At 36.4% G+C, this 15433-nt stretch overlaps 1 long non-coding RNA gene across 1 annotated transcript in view; it reads left to right on the plus strand.

Annotated features, from left to right (window-relative positions):
• Window positions 1-1747: 1747 nt before the first annotated feature.
• Window positions 1748-15433, plus strand: part of LOC110007862 (uncharacterized) — a 34574-nt gene continuing 20888 nt past the window's right edge. The window contains exon 1 of the long non-coding RNA XR_002282144.2: window positions 1748-2767. This is a non-coding gene — a long non-coding RNA (uncharacterized LOC110007862). The remainder of the gene's footprint in view (window positions 2768-15433) is intronic.

Here is a 15433-nt window from a genome sequence, read left to right on the forward strand (position 1 = left end):
TTTTAATATCCAAATATCTTCAAATTCATCATCTCGATATCAAAATGCATTGGACAAGAGAAAAACAATCGATTTTAAGTTTTTTAAATAGTGCATCTAGTAATACATTTTTTAGACCATAAATTTTTAAGATTTTCAAGTTTCATAGATCTGTTCAATCTACATTATTTTTTAAGTTTTAAATTTTATAATTAAAGATAAATATATATTTTCAGGCTATCACAAATATTTTCAATATTGAAATCGCATTTACCGACACTGTTTGAGGGTACGCTTTACTTTGTATTGTTTTACAAACGGCACCGTATATAAAAAGGTAGTTTTCAAAATTAATAATGATGCTTTTTTTAATAAAATTTATAGCCCATTGATTTTTATCCATTTTCAAAGGGACCACCACTTACCATCTATCATTAAATATGAATGTTTTATCCCACAAATGTAGATATGTGCCACTGACATATAAAAAGAATTTCCCAGTGCGTGATATTGTGATATTAATAGTTCCCGTTGGTGTTTTAATATTACAACCAACAAACCAAACCATTGTATCAGGTGAAAATTTTAAAATAAAAATTAATTTTAAAATATATAAATAAGGGAATCTAAGTGAACTATTTTGTGGGAATCAACCAAATTCATGATTTCAACCAACATAAAAATCGATTTTTTTATCGATCCGAGTGATTATAATTCAAATCTATTTTCAAAACATCGATTTCTATATCATTTACTGATTATAACCTACAAAGAATAAAGAAAGGGGATAAGACGGTTATTTCTAGAAGTTTATTTATTTATTATTTGGTTTACATTAGGAAAAAAATTATGATATTGTTATTTGTTTTTGCTATAGAGAGGCCATAGTCATGCCACCAACAAGTGGGCTAGTCTCACAATGTTATTTTGGACTTTATGACGTACCCAAAAGTATATATCAAATTTCAAATGGGACAGCCAAGGTTGAGTGACTCATTTACATGGAAAATGAATAACGTCCCACATACTATACCTATTAAAAAAAGATAAGATGTTTTTAGTTCATGTCAAAGCCAAAAGATATTCCAGTGGGAACATAATGTCCATTTACTCCATTGCGTTAAACCCTACCTAAAATTCATTTAAGGATCTTAAAATTTGGGGGTTATAACTTTTTCAACCCATAGATGAATCTCAAAAAAGTGTTCCCTAGTTATACTCTTTATGCTCTTGAAAAAAATAATGTTTCGAAATTGAATAAAGACCATCTAATTTTTAGTTGGAGATTTCTAAATGATAGAAAACTTTAATTTTACTTATTTATAGAATACTCATTTAATAATTATTAAGTAGTTCCTAAATTTTCGGATTGAAAAAACTCTTCTAAGTAGGTTTTCTAACCGAAGGAGTAGAAATAAAATATGCTCATAAGGCAACATAGTATACACACTTCATGTCAAATATGCATATTCTATAAAACACACCAAAATATTTCATGCTCTCGCGGAAGCATAGTATATATCATGAGACATGTACCGATTAAACCCACTATTTGTCTTATTATTATTTGAGAAATTTATGAAATTATTCATGAGAGATGATTAATTTAATACTTTATTTAATATTTATTGGATTTAAATTTAACATACCGAGAAAATGACATGATCGTACGTTTAAAGTTTAAACAATAAAAAATGACTGAAATATTAAATAATTTATCCAAAAAATATATATTTTGATAAATTTATTTTTTTCCGTTCCTTTCGTCAACTACGTGGTACACCATAGATTTTTGTGTGTATACAATGTACACAAATTGTGTACCAATATATCTTTGCTTTTGTACTTTTTCATTTGAGTCGCCACGAGTCGAATTCTGAAAGCCGCATGTTTCCTCAAATTAACAGTTCGATTTAAATCACCGACTTTGTAAAATATATAGATTTTCTCAAATCAACGGTTCAGATTAAACTTCTAATTTATAAGGCTAAATTGCAGAGAACGTATGGGCAAACAAAGGGCGGTAATGGCGGTAAAAGCTTTTTGAGCGGGAAGACGCCAGTAAACTTTTGAATTCATATAAAATGGTTACAAAACATATGGAACTAGGGAAATTTTTATGAGATTAATGGTATTAATCGCCATTGTAGAGAGAGAATCTGAGTTTTTTTGAGTTATTTAGAGAGAGAGGGCTATGTTATTGGAGATTTGGATTGAGGGTCTAATGGTTTTGGATGTTTGGATTGATATTTTTCCCCTAAAATGATCGTCAAAAAAGCTTGGCTAAATGCTTTGTGTTTTAGGGTTTGAAGTTCCATGGCGGTTCGCGGATGGTGCGCTATTTATTTCGGGCGTATTTTTTGGTATTCTCTTCTGATTTAGAGAGAGAATCCATGGATTTGTTTCAGCTATTGGCTTTCTCTGTCTGTTTCGAGAGAAAAAGAGTTCATGGACTTCCATGCCCTGTCGATGTTCTCTGTTGAGAGAGAGGGAGAGAGACATTCATCAATTTCCAGGGACATCTGCTCTGTTTGTTTTCTCTCTGTCTGTGTGCCTTTATCTCTCTTTCCCCCTCTCACTCATTCTCTATCTTGTGAAGCCCATGAGTCTCCATGTGTATCTTCGTTGTAGGTGTTATCTGTTGATTACAGAGAGAATCCATGGAGTTCATGGATATCTTGAGATGTATGATACGAAAACGGGCATTTTAATTTCAAGCCCATCGGAAGGAGTCGGTTTCATCACATGAAAGCTCAGCAATGCACAAATCCTTTTATCAAAGAGTGAGGTATGCTCATTTATCTATTTCCTTCCGAAAAATTGGATAGCTATAAGTGTGTCATTTCTTCAATAGAGTCTTGGTACAATTGTTTTTTGTTTCCTTGAAGGTTTCTGTAACAGACGGGTTTCCCCCTCCAAATTTCAGTTTTAAGCGTAACCCTCGTGGTTTAAAAACCTGTAAATCCATTAGTATCTGTATTTGGAGCCTTATGAAGATCCGTGCACTTTGTTTTCACTCCTCAAAGCAAGTGATCTCTGTAAATCTACTCGTCGCTACTACTAGTCACTTGTTTGTGGTTTTCTAGGTACTATGTTTTGTCTCAGTATTATAAATGAATTGTTGTGATCTTCATCCATCTGATTTCTGTTCAATGAACTAGAGTGGTTTACCACGGTTTTTTTTTTTTTTTTGAGAAAATGAAGCTTTAATGGGAATTTAGTAACTTTATTTGCTCGCAATTCAAAGGCTGGTGCTTAAAGATCAGACTTATGTGCATAGAAACTTTAGTGCCTGTTTTATCTCAGAAAAATTATGGATGTTAGTATTTTGTTTGCTAGAAATAACCTGATGGAAGTAAATTGTGCTTCTGGTGCGTAATAGCAGCACATATATTATTGTTTTGAGCAGTGTTCGGGGACTCGGCCAAGTCCAATTGGACTTGGTAGTCCACTCAGAGTCGGCTCTCGGACTCAGCTAAGTAACTCGGCTTTGTCACCCTGCCGGGGTGAGTGTTGCTGCCCAATGCAACCTTTATTTAGTAAGCTTTCTAAAACCAATAATATAAAATTCAGAAATATGTTTCTATATGTTTTCTGTAATAGTTTGTGAAATTTTCCTTTTCTTTTTTGATTTATCAGAAGTATTTCAAAGATAAATAAAAACTTCGATTGATCCATTTTCTGATTTCTGTTACTTCTTTTAGTTTTTGCTGCTTTTAGTTATTTTTAACTATTTATTTACATTTGATTTATGGGTTTTTGGACGTCAAATGGACTTGTGCAGGACTTGGCCGAGCCTGCTAGAACTCGGACGGGTTACTTAAACTGGGCCAGGGCTGAGTATGTGGCCTAAGATGTGTTTAAGATACATTGCTTCGTAGGATGTTACACCACATATTTAGCTATGCTTGAAATGTGGAGGAATTGAGCCATTTTATCAGATTTTGTTTTTCAAATTTTTTGTTCCACTAATCATTTTTTCAGGCCCTGGAAAAAGTGTTCATTTTTGCAGGTCTTGGATGAACATTTTTTCTTACTTTTGCAAGGTTGAATAGAGTGGGCATGTGGCGGCCTAAATAAATTTTTTGCATTTGTTCAGTTCTTAGATGAACATTATCTAGTGCCTGTTCACTCTCTATTTTTAAACTCTGTCTTTGACAAACACCACTCATTTCTCAAGCCTCTTGTTCTCCCAATGCCCAAAAGCCATGAGTCAAAAGATAAGCCATGCTATGCTATTTCAAATTTTCTGTGCAACTTTTTTGTGCTTTTAACTTTTGAGTTTTGTTCATTGGATTATGTGTTCCTATTATCCTATCGTTATGTATTTTGAAATAATACATATATTTCGTATGGCAAGTAATACAATATTTATGTGTTTGTAACCTTTTTTTAATTTTTGTAATTTTAATTTTGAGAAAGCCTATATAATTTCCTAGTAATTATTTTTAGCAGTTTTTGGATTTTGATTTTTTATTAAGCGAACCTCTGTATTGTATTTTTCTTGTGGTTATTATGCTTTTTAAAAGGCTTATTATCATTATTTGGCTCTATATGTCTTTCATTGTCATCATCCAAGCCTTATCCCAATTATTTGAGGTCGGCTACATAAATCTCGTTCCTCCATTTTTTTCTATTTTTCTATCGAGGGTCGTATACTCAGTAAGACCAAAAGTCACCATATCTTTTATCACTACTGTTATCCATGCCCTTTTGGGCATTCCTCTTGCCCTTTTAGAGCGTTCAACTTGAACGAAATCGAATCTCCTAACGGTGCTGTACAGTTCTATATTGTACATGGTTAGCCAATCTATGCCTACTTTCCCTCATCTTATTGCCTATTGAAGCCACACCTAAGTTCTCTTGTATGTGTTTTTTTTAAATTCTATTATTTCTTGTCTTGCCACACATCCGTCTCAACATCCTCATCTCAGCTATGCTCATCTTATGGAAATATTGTTTCTTGATTTCCCAACATTCCGTCTTATAGAGCATGACTTGTCTTACAGTCGTCCTAGGTAACCATCCCTTCAATCTCATGTTATATGCAATCACATAAAAATCCTTGATGCTCATCTCCACTTCACTCACCCAAATCTAATTTTATGTGCGACATCTTCCTGAATCTCTCCATTCTCCCTAGATATTGGAAACCATCTATTTTAGGTATTTCTTGACCATCAATATTAACTATTTCCTCGTTTCTACTCCTATTATTACTAAACTTGCATTCCATATTGTGTCTTAGTCTTGTTAATTTTAAAAACCTATATATCTATAATTTTGTTAATTATTTATCGAGGATAATCCATTAATTTTGGATTATCAATTCATTTTGGTTCTTGTAATTTTTTTTCTAATAGGTTATGTCTTCCTTTTTGCCTATTGTTTTCCTTTTTAACTAACACAAAAGTTTAAGCCACTCGAGCACCATCATAGGATGAGAATGCGCTAACCAGCTTTAGTGCTTTTTACATATTCCGTAAAGGGTCAAATTTGCCGACTGCATTTTTTATATGGAGAAATGTTGAATTTGGTTTTTTTTTTGTAAGCCATCATCCTATTCATATAGGCTAGATGGCTTAGAGTCAATCTCCGAGCACTAGACAACTGACATGTCTGTGTTATGTTTTATCTTTTACATTTTTTTTTTTTATAATTCCTTTTGGCCTTAAATTTTGGGGAGAGGTGTACCTCACTTAGGAACAACAACAAAAAGATATGCTTGAAAAAAAGTAAAAAACAAAATGCTTCTGCTTGTGTTTTTGAACAATAGCCGTCTAATCATTCAATCTGTGCCATCTGCCTACAATTGTTTTGTAGGCTAGGTGGCCCAATGAATTTTCATCCTTATGCATTTATCTATTGAAATGGTGAAATTTTTCCTAAAATCCCAATGTGCATCTGTCACTAAGTCTGGCTCCTCTGCATGGTGGTCATACTGGTTCTGATCTTGACAGAAATAAACCACTTTAATGGTGCCACCTTAGACAAATTTCTTGCTTATACATCAAGCTCATGATTTATCTTTTCATACCATGTCTAGAAGGGTCAAAATTCTTATTTTTTTGGGTGCTGTTGGCGTAAGGATGAGGCTATATATTACAAAGTATTGCCTCACCTCACACCCCATATAAAAATGCAAGTCTATTGTGGGGAAACACTATTAAAATCTATTTCTATCTCTAATTATGAATATTAAAGCTCAAAAAATGGTGCGGATGTGGTGGATCAATCGTCGTCATCATCATCATCTTTACCTTATTCCAACTATTTGGGGTTGGCTACACGAATCATGTTATACCATTTTGCTTTATCAAGTTCCATAGCCTTAGTCAGATCATCAATGACCATATCCATGTCATTTTGGGCCTTCCACTCGCCTTTTTAGACATTTGAATCAAATCACCCCTACTAACCATTGTTGTTCTGGGCCGACAATGTGCATGGTTAGACCATCTAAGTGTACTTTCTTTCATCTTATTGTTTATTGGAGCTACCCTAAATTCTCTATGATGTTTATTTCAAATTATGTCTTTTCTTTTTATCCATCTCAACATCCTTATTTAGCTACACTCATTCTACGAATATATTTTTTTCTTAACCGCACAACATTTATCTTAGAAAGCATGGCTGGTCTTATAACTGTCTTGTAGAACTCCTCCTTCAGTTTCATTGGTATGTCAGGGTTACATAAGACTCCAAAAGCACATCTCCACTTTGTCGACCTAGTTCTAATTCTTTGAGCGACTTCTTCTTCAATTTCTCCATTCTCATGGATATCAGCTGAGATATTGAAAATAATCTTGTTTCGGTGCTTCTTGGCCATCAATTTCATCTAAGTCCTAGTTTCTACTCTTTGTATTACTAAACTTGCATTCCATATAATCTTATTTTAAACTAACTTATTTTAATATTTTTTGATTTTACAAAATCCCTCAGAAGTTCTGCATTTTGTGTTGACATTGTTTCATGTCTCATCAATCAAAGCTATGTCATCCGCAAACAACATATATTACGGTACCTCATCCTTTTGATGCCTAGTTAACTCGTCCATAACCAAAGCAAAGAGAAATGTGCTCAATGCTGATCTCTGATGTAAGCCTATTGTCTCTGAAAACTGACTTATCTCTTCACTGGTTGATCTCACACTAGTTAGTACTCCATCGTATAAATCTCTCACCATGTCAGTCATCTAAAGACTATTTTCTTTTCCAACACTAAACAAATTAACTATCTAGGTACTTTATCATATACATTCTTTAAGTCGTTAAAGTCAAAGATCGTTTTGATGTCTTTTCTCTTCCCCCTAAACTTCTCAATCAATTGCTTAAGTCGGAAAATAATCTCAATTGTTGACCTCCCTAGCATAAAATCGAACTGATTTTCTCATATACTCGATTCATGTTGTAGATGTTGCTCAATTATTCTCACAGCTTTATAGTGTGGCTCATAAGTTGGCTCGTTGATAGTTCGTACAACTATGTATGTCTCATTTATTATTATAAATAGGTACCACAATTTTTCTTCATTTGTCTGGCATTTTCTTTGTTCTCAAAATCTTGTTAAACAACTTGGTCAACTAGAATATGCCAAATTCTCCTATTCACTTCGAAGCCTCTATTGGTATAGCATTTGGTCCTAAAGGCATTTCTATCTCTATCATCATCATTATCAAAGCTTCTTTTATTGTAGATATCTTGATCGTATGTATATATATGTGATCTCTTGCACATTTATGTCAAGTTTCTCTTAACGTTGTGCCCCAAAAGTTGTTGTAATTTAATAATTTTTGAAAATCAATTATCTGCATTTCATTGACCTCTTTATCCTTTATTGAGATCCTCTGTTTCTCACTCTTACTGCATTTAACATGATCTAAATCCCTATTCTTCCACTTTCTCGTATTTGCTAGTTTGAAGACATTTTTTTTCTCATGTCACCAATTTATTGTATAGATCTGCCTTATGCTTATACTTAATGTTTTCTTAGTATTCTTCTTGGTTTTTTTACAGTTTTCAAAGTTTTGATCATTTCTATTCCATTGCCATGCTTTGTGACATTGTCGGTTTTTTGCTAATTGCTTTTTGATGTACATCACTTCACCCCCAAGTTTCCTTATTTGGATGTCTTTTCCCTCTGGATTTTTTGAAAACCTATTTTGCCACTTTCTTAAGACAACGTACCATATCATTCTGCATTGCATTAACTTTACCTTCGGAATTCCATTTTATTCTTTTATCAATTGATTCCTACATAAATCTATTTTCTCGATTTTAAATTCCGCCACCTAGTTTTTGGACACCTATTAATTTTACTCCTCTTCTATCTCTTTTTGCAAACATCCTTAATCGTGATCCTACGTTGGGTGGTCAAACTCTTTTCTGGGATAACCGTACAGTCTTTGTGTTCTGCCTTGTTAATTATAAAAAAGGTCTATCTGGCTTTTTATGATCCACTTCTATAAGTTAGTAAAATTTCATCTAGCTTGTTAAAGTAGTGTTTCCTATAGCTAAATCGTAATCCATGGCAAAATCAAGAGTAGCATTACTGATGCAGTTGAAAACACAGTAACACCAACGAGCATATCTTACATGTCATTAAGATGCGGGATTGAGAATCGGTACTTGATCGTGATCTTGCTAATGACGATGCTCGCCACACACATGTGCCAAGTCCCATCTTTTTTAGGCACCAACATGGCTGCAATATTTTTGAGTAAGAGTGAGCTTCATTAAGGTAATGAAAGGTGCAATAAATAAAGAGAAGACAAAAAAGGAAAAAAGGGGAAGAAAAGAGGAAAAGGAGAGAAAGCAAAGACAGTCCACACGGGACTGAAAGGGAACGAGGGGTTAAGGAAAACGAATAAAAGGTGACCACAATTTAGGTGGTAGCCGAGTTAGCCAAACGGTTAGCATCCGAATTGAACCCTCGAGGGACATGCGAGAAAGAAACTTGGATGTCCCTTAGGTGGATTAAAATTTCATCCATGAGGGTGTTAAGATGCCAAGGGGTAGAATCAGGGGCCAAACACCAACTGATGAGGTTAGTCGAGTCTCCTTTGATGTGCACCCTTGGGTACGAGAGATTCAAGTTAAGAACTCCCATCTTCAATGCCCATAATTCCACCTCATTGATCTCGCAGGTGTGAATTCTGCTTGAGACGGTCCATATCACAGCCCCACGGTGATCTCGTAGAATACCCCCATACCCTGCCCACTTGTCCTTTCACACTTCCATCAAAATTAAGTTTAACTCTACCTTCTAGTGGGGCCTTCCGCACAAATCGCAAGGGGGCACGTCTAGGCTTGAAGGTCAGAAGGTTTTTGAAGCGGGCAAAGGAGAATTCCTTAGGATTTGCTTTAAGGGGTAGAGAGCTGTAGGTCCAAGACAAAATGGACCGCGGTATTGTCACGAGAAAAGTAGGGAGGTCATGGCTCTGGCTTTCAAAGGTTCTAAGATTACGTTCCTTTCGGAGAATCCAGTGTAGGGCTGCAAAAGAGATCCGCCAAATGTTGGAGCCCAAAGACGGGTAGGGGGAGGCCCATACCTACTGCAACAGAGAGTGAATATTATAATGCATGGGGGAACTCTAATTAGCAACGAACAGTATCCAGTCCTAAAGTGCAGAGACGAAGGGGCAGTGGATGAAAAGGTGATCAATCGATTCCTCATTATTTTTGCACATCAGACAGACATTAGTAAGGATCATCCCCCTTTTCCATGGTCTGTCAACAGTGAGAAGTCTCCCCTGGCTTCTAAGCCATAAGAAAGTCTTAACTCTATGTGGGACTTTACAATTCCAAAATTTAGCTACATATGGGTTTTCTTCGATGTTGCGGTCATTACTGAGAATTCGGTAGAGCGTACTGAGAATTCGGTAGAGAGATCGTATTGAGAAGACTCCTCTAGGTTCCAGGCTCCAAATGATTCTGTTCGGCTTCCTAAGATGGAAGCAAAACGAATAAAGCGAGGCCATTAGAGATTGGAATTGCTCTGCCACTACTGCATCCACCCTTCTGATGTTAAGGTTTAAGTTCCATACCAATTGGCCTCCTGAACAAGAGACCACATTATTCATGCTTTTGGGTTGATCGGTTAAACAATTCCGGATACATACTTTTTAGAGGATGTTCTCTTAGCCTTTTTAATTGGATATCGTCCGCCAAAAGAATTAAAGAATAAACCAGGAATATAGGCCTGACTCCTTGAACCCTCCTCCAAACCAGAGAGAGGAGGGCGGTCTAGAGCATTTCTTAGCAATGAAGCCATTAGGGTCCTTGCCATATTTGCCAAAAATAACTCTGGCCCACAATTGGTATCTATAGGTCAATAGTCCCCACCATCATTTTGTCTGTAGGGACTCGTTTACAATTCTTAGTCTTCGGATGCCAAGACCTCCTTTCTTGGGGTGGCACACCGGGATCCACTTGACAAGGTGGAATTTCTTTTTAAGTTGAGAGCCACTCCACAAGAAGTTCCTCATTAAAGATTCCACTTTGTGGATCAACGAGGAAGGAGCTTGAAAGAGAGACAGATAATCGATAGGTTGGTTAGAAAGAGTTGCTTTGATGAGAATTGACCTTCTCGTGAAGGACAAAATCTCGCTTTCCACTCATAAAGTTTGACTTGTGCTCTCTGAATGAGGGGATCCGGGAGAATTGCCGTTAATAAGAGGCAAGCTGAAATATTTAGTTGGGAAAGATTCGACTTCACAACCTATTCACGACAACCAAGTTGCCAGCGCAAACTGGTGGCAGTTAATGCTGCTTAATTTGGACTTGTTCATATTAATTATAGCTCTTGAGATAAGTTTGTAGAGCTTTAAGAACATCTAAATGTTATGGATATTATCCTCATAACCCTTTAGTAGGATCAACGTGTCGTCAGCATACTGCAAATGACTGATTATAATTCCATCTAGCCATGCTGGAAGACCCTGGATAAGACCACAATCCACAATACCTTGTAGCATTTTGCTAAAGGCTTCTGCCACTAAGGTGAAGAGGAAGGGCGAGAGAGTGTCACCTTGACATAGGCCTCTAGATGCCTGAAAGTGCCCAGTAGCTTTGCCATTAACTAAAACAGAGAAATGGGCAGTGGAGAGGCACCCAAAGATCGATTTACGCCAAATAGGTCCAAAGCCCATCCTCACGATAACACTGTCGAGAAAATCCCACTCCACCTGTCATAGGCTTTTTCAAAATCAAGTTTGAGGAGTTGTCCTTTGGATCCTGAAGATTGGGTCGAGTGGATTGTTTCTTGAGCCGGCAGAATTCCATCCATGATAAATCTATCTTTAATGAAAGCTGTATGAGGGCCTCCCACAACCTCGTTAAGAACCAAACGTAATATATTAGCTAGAACTTTTGCCAAGATTTTGTATAGTCCCGACAAAAGACTGATACGACAAATGTCTTGGAGGGACAGAATGATGGCCTTTTTGGGTATAAGCGAGATGGAGGAGTTAATGGCATTACTGACATAGCCATTCAGATAAAATTGACGTAGCCAAGCCATAATGTCTAGCTTAACTAAATCCCGAAACTCTTGAAAGAAGGCTAGAGGGAACCCATAAGGGCCCAGGGCTTTGTCTCTTGGAAGGTCAAAGACATCACCCTTAATTTCTTCGATGGTGAACGGTCACTCAAGGTTTTCAGCAGAGTTCAGGGAGAGGCTTTGAAACGGCACATTTTGGATATCAAAAGGCATGTGTTGCTCCGAGGAGAACAAGCATAAAATTTCTATTTGGGCATTGAGAAGAGACACGGCCAAACCTTGAACACTTAAAGCACTTTATGACGCTTATGTTTAAGAGATTTGGGTGACTAGGACTGGCCCCAACACCCGTGGTTTCACGCTATTTGGATGGACCAGCATATCTTGAGGGCTGTCCAACCACTAAATTTCGAACTTTTCCCTTCCATTCACTTCTACGGGCACATGAGCTATCCTGGCAAGCAGCCCAATTTGATGGACACCTCTGCTAACTTTTAACCTTAACTCGGAGGTTGTAAGCCTCATCTAAGTTCCAATACAGTTGTAAAACCACCGCATCTTGTATAGATGTTCTCATCCCACCAGCATTGTGAGCTAGGGACTGTTATTCTCTTTCAACCACGTCACTACGAACTAGCAACTCATAAAATTCATCGTTATACTCCACATCACTCTTTTCTCCTTGACGAAGATTATTCATCTTATGATAGAGGGTCTGCATATAATTTCCAGGTTGTTATTTTTCTTTCAATTTCTTTTTCAGCTTTTCCCATCTATTAAGTTTGGGCTTCCCCATTTTCTCTCTTCTAGCCTTAAGTTGTTCCCCCCTTGTCGAGGCACCCCTTATACCAATTTTCTTTTTTGACAAGGTTATACGAATGGAACTTGAGATGTTGTGCTATGAAAATGCAGCCTCTACAGTCTTGACCCAAGCTTGATTCCTTCCCCCCTTTTCAATTTCATAGCAATAATTTTTACCTTTTTATTTTGAGGCACCTGTTTATAATTAAAAACCCCTTGTACTATATTTAACCAATCTATAAAATCCTGGGGTTCGAGGCTTGGCATCAAAATCGGTTATATCCACTTTCAAATCGACATCCCTAGAGCAGTGCACCCCACATCTAAGTCTCCAGTCAGTATCCATATCACTTGAATCCACACTTGGAGCGCGACGTTAAAAGGGTTTTATTCGAGACCCTCTTGAGCTGATGGATCATTGTCTTGCCCATTATTCAGGCTCACGAATTGCTCCATCTGTTGCTGAATGTGCCTTTCAAGTTCCTCAATTCTCTCATCTCTAGGATCATTGAGCAGGTCTACGATACTTCCCTCCCACGGCGCCTTCTTGATACCATGAGTTTGCTGATATCACAACCCCTAGGCAGATGATCAACAAAAACCTACTAAAGTCAGCTAGATTTAGGTTGATTGGACAAAACTGGGGCTAAAATCAGCAAAGCCTAGACCCGATTGTAACTTCTTGGCTTCGTTATTTAAGAAAATCTAACCTTTGTTGTTGATCAAGGGTATGAAAATCATTGCTACAATTTCGCTCATACAGTGCTACAACACCACCCGAACACTTGTACAATAATATCTGTACAAAATGTTGGGCTCTGATACCAAATTGATGCAGAGAACTTGAGTAAACAATGAAAATCAGCAAGAAATCTCAGCCAAATGTTTGCAATTTTGAGAAAACCCTTAGGTTTTCACCCCACCTAGGGCTCAAGCTTTAGGCTTCTTTTCCTTCTTCAATTGAAGTTGTTTTTATCTAAGAAAAGTGTGTGATCTCTATCCAGCCATCCGCGCCCCACTTAATGTTCTCTATTTAATGTTGTGGACAATATTTGTCCATACAATTAAACTTTTGGCCAAAGGGTCCTAACTTAAGTATACCTTGAAATTAAACTCCCCCCTAACTTTAATTAAAATATCTAGAAAGTTTCTAACAATGAAAAAGTAAAAATAATATTTGAAATAGCCCCAAAGCAACTAAAAAAACTATTTGAAATATTTCTAGCTTTTGTTGTTCTTCATGGAATCCCTTTGAGGTTTTTCGTCCTCTAAATATGAGCGAGATTAGGAAGAATTTGTCTCTTCCATAGAAGATACTCATGCCTACTTTTTCGGTTTTGCTCATCGTCACTACATGATCATTTAAGTCCCCTCTCAAAAATGTCCTCTACATTTGGTATTCCCTCGACTATCCCATCTATGTCCTCCCGTACTTGTCTTTTAATTCTATCCTCTAGTCTTAACCTGTGGCACACAAGCATTAATTATCTCCTCCTGTAACGAAAATTTAATTAATAGGAGCAAATCATCTACTCTCTTAACATCCACTACTTTATCGTTTAAATCTTTGTCTACTTTTATCTCTACTCTATTTCAGTTATTATATTTTTCTTATTTAGTGAAGCTTATATCCATTAATTTTTTTTAGCTTTGCCCTTTTCCACTTAGTTTCCTGTAGTCATTGTATCCACTCTTCTTTCTCTTTTCCTTGGCTTCGTCTCATTATAAATACTTGTAAATAGATGGTCTCATTATCACTTGAAAGTTTTTCGATGCAGGAAGTGTTTTGTTTCGCGGAGTTCAAAGTGTAAGGTTTTTCTTTTTATTATGAAACCTATGTCTTTTACGTACTTTCTATTTTATTTTATTTTCCTTGTACCTTGGGTTCAACCTGGGCTTTATTACTTTAGGACAGGTCCCTATTCGACAATAGGGATATTACTATTTATCTACTGCACCATATTCAACCTTGGGCATAAAGAATGGTTCATAGAACTGTAAACAAATCCAAGAAATTGTTCCTCAGTCCTTATACCGGAATCTGTACTATAGAAATTCTAATTAGTTTTTCTGAGCTTGAAATACTATTATTATTTTGAAGGGCTTTGTTATATTTTAGATTTTTGATTAATGTTGAATGTGTTGTCTTAGCAGGATTGTTTTTGAAGTTGAATAATATTTTACTCTTCCATGTTAGCAAAACAGAGGAATTCATACTTATCTCTCACATGTAATGTCATGCATTTATTATTCCAAAAAGTAGTGTCATGTCTTTTGGGGCATCTTGTCAAATTATAAAAAACCAGATAGAAGATTTAAGGGTCGTAAAACGAGTCAGCCTGACCCAGGTCTAGGTCTGAAATGCAGAAATAGTCCAGATGGATCAAGTACGGGTTCTTATACATATATATGTATATACTGCATTGTATTATATAATAAACATATCTGGGGCCCTGACCCTCACCATTCATGAACTTCAAATGCTGGTGGTTTGTGGATGAGACAGCGATGTCTTGATGCTTATGTGTTCATCCCTTGCAGTCAAGTACACCTATATTTGTTTTTCTGGTTTCATTGCCACTTATTGGCAGGGAGAAGACATTTGAGTTATGAATTACATGTAGATTGCCAAATATGTGTATAAATAATAATAATGTAAATATTAGGAGGAAGGCCTTGTGGAAAAAAAATAAAAAAGAGAACACAGCGGAATCCAGCCATGATTTTTCTCCATTTAAATTGGGGAAGCTGGGCCATTTTGCTGGCACGATTCTTAAATCCAATTGAGATTGCTAAAATGTTAAAGTCACAGGAACCACATGTTAATGAAACAATGAGCTTTTCTTGGGAGGTTTCAGTTCCTTGTGTGTGCATAATCATGCACACAGAAGTGCTTGACAAGAACACGAGAACATATGCTCTTGATCATGCTTTCTTCCGGAGCCTTTTCAGGACAGTTGATGGTTGCCCGTAGCTCTCTTGGCTGGTTATTTTTGCTTTGCTCGTATATCGCCCATGTTAACATTCCCATGCTTGTGCTCTGAGTTCTGTATTAAAGCAAACATTTTGCAGTCTTATTTTCAGTTGAGGCTCTGATTGACCAACCCATTCCTGTTCTAGAGCTGTAGATTGATCTAGGTGTTTAATAACTTAA

The sequence above is a fragment of the Amborella trichopoda genome, chromosome 11 (genome assembly GCF_054954075.1).
Source record: "Amborella trichopoda isolate Santa Cruz 75 chromosome 11, AtrichopodaSantaCruz75HAP2 v2.0, whole genome shotgun sequence".
In the NCBI taxonomy this organism is placed as follows: domain Eukaryota; kingdom Viridiplantae; phylum Streptophyta; class Magnoliopsida; order Amborellales; family Amborellaceae; genus Amborella; species Amborella trichopoda.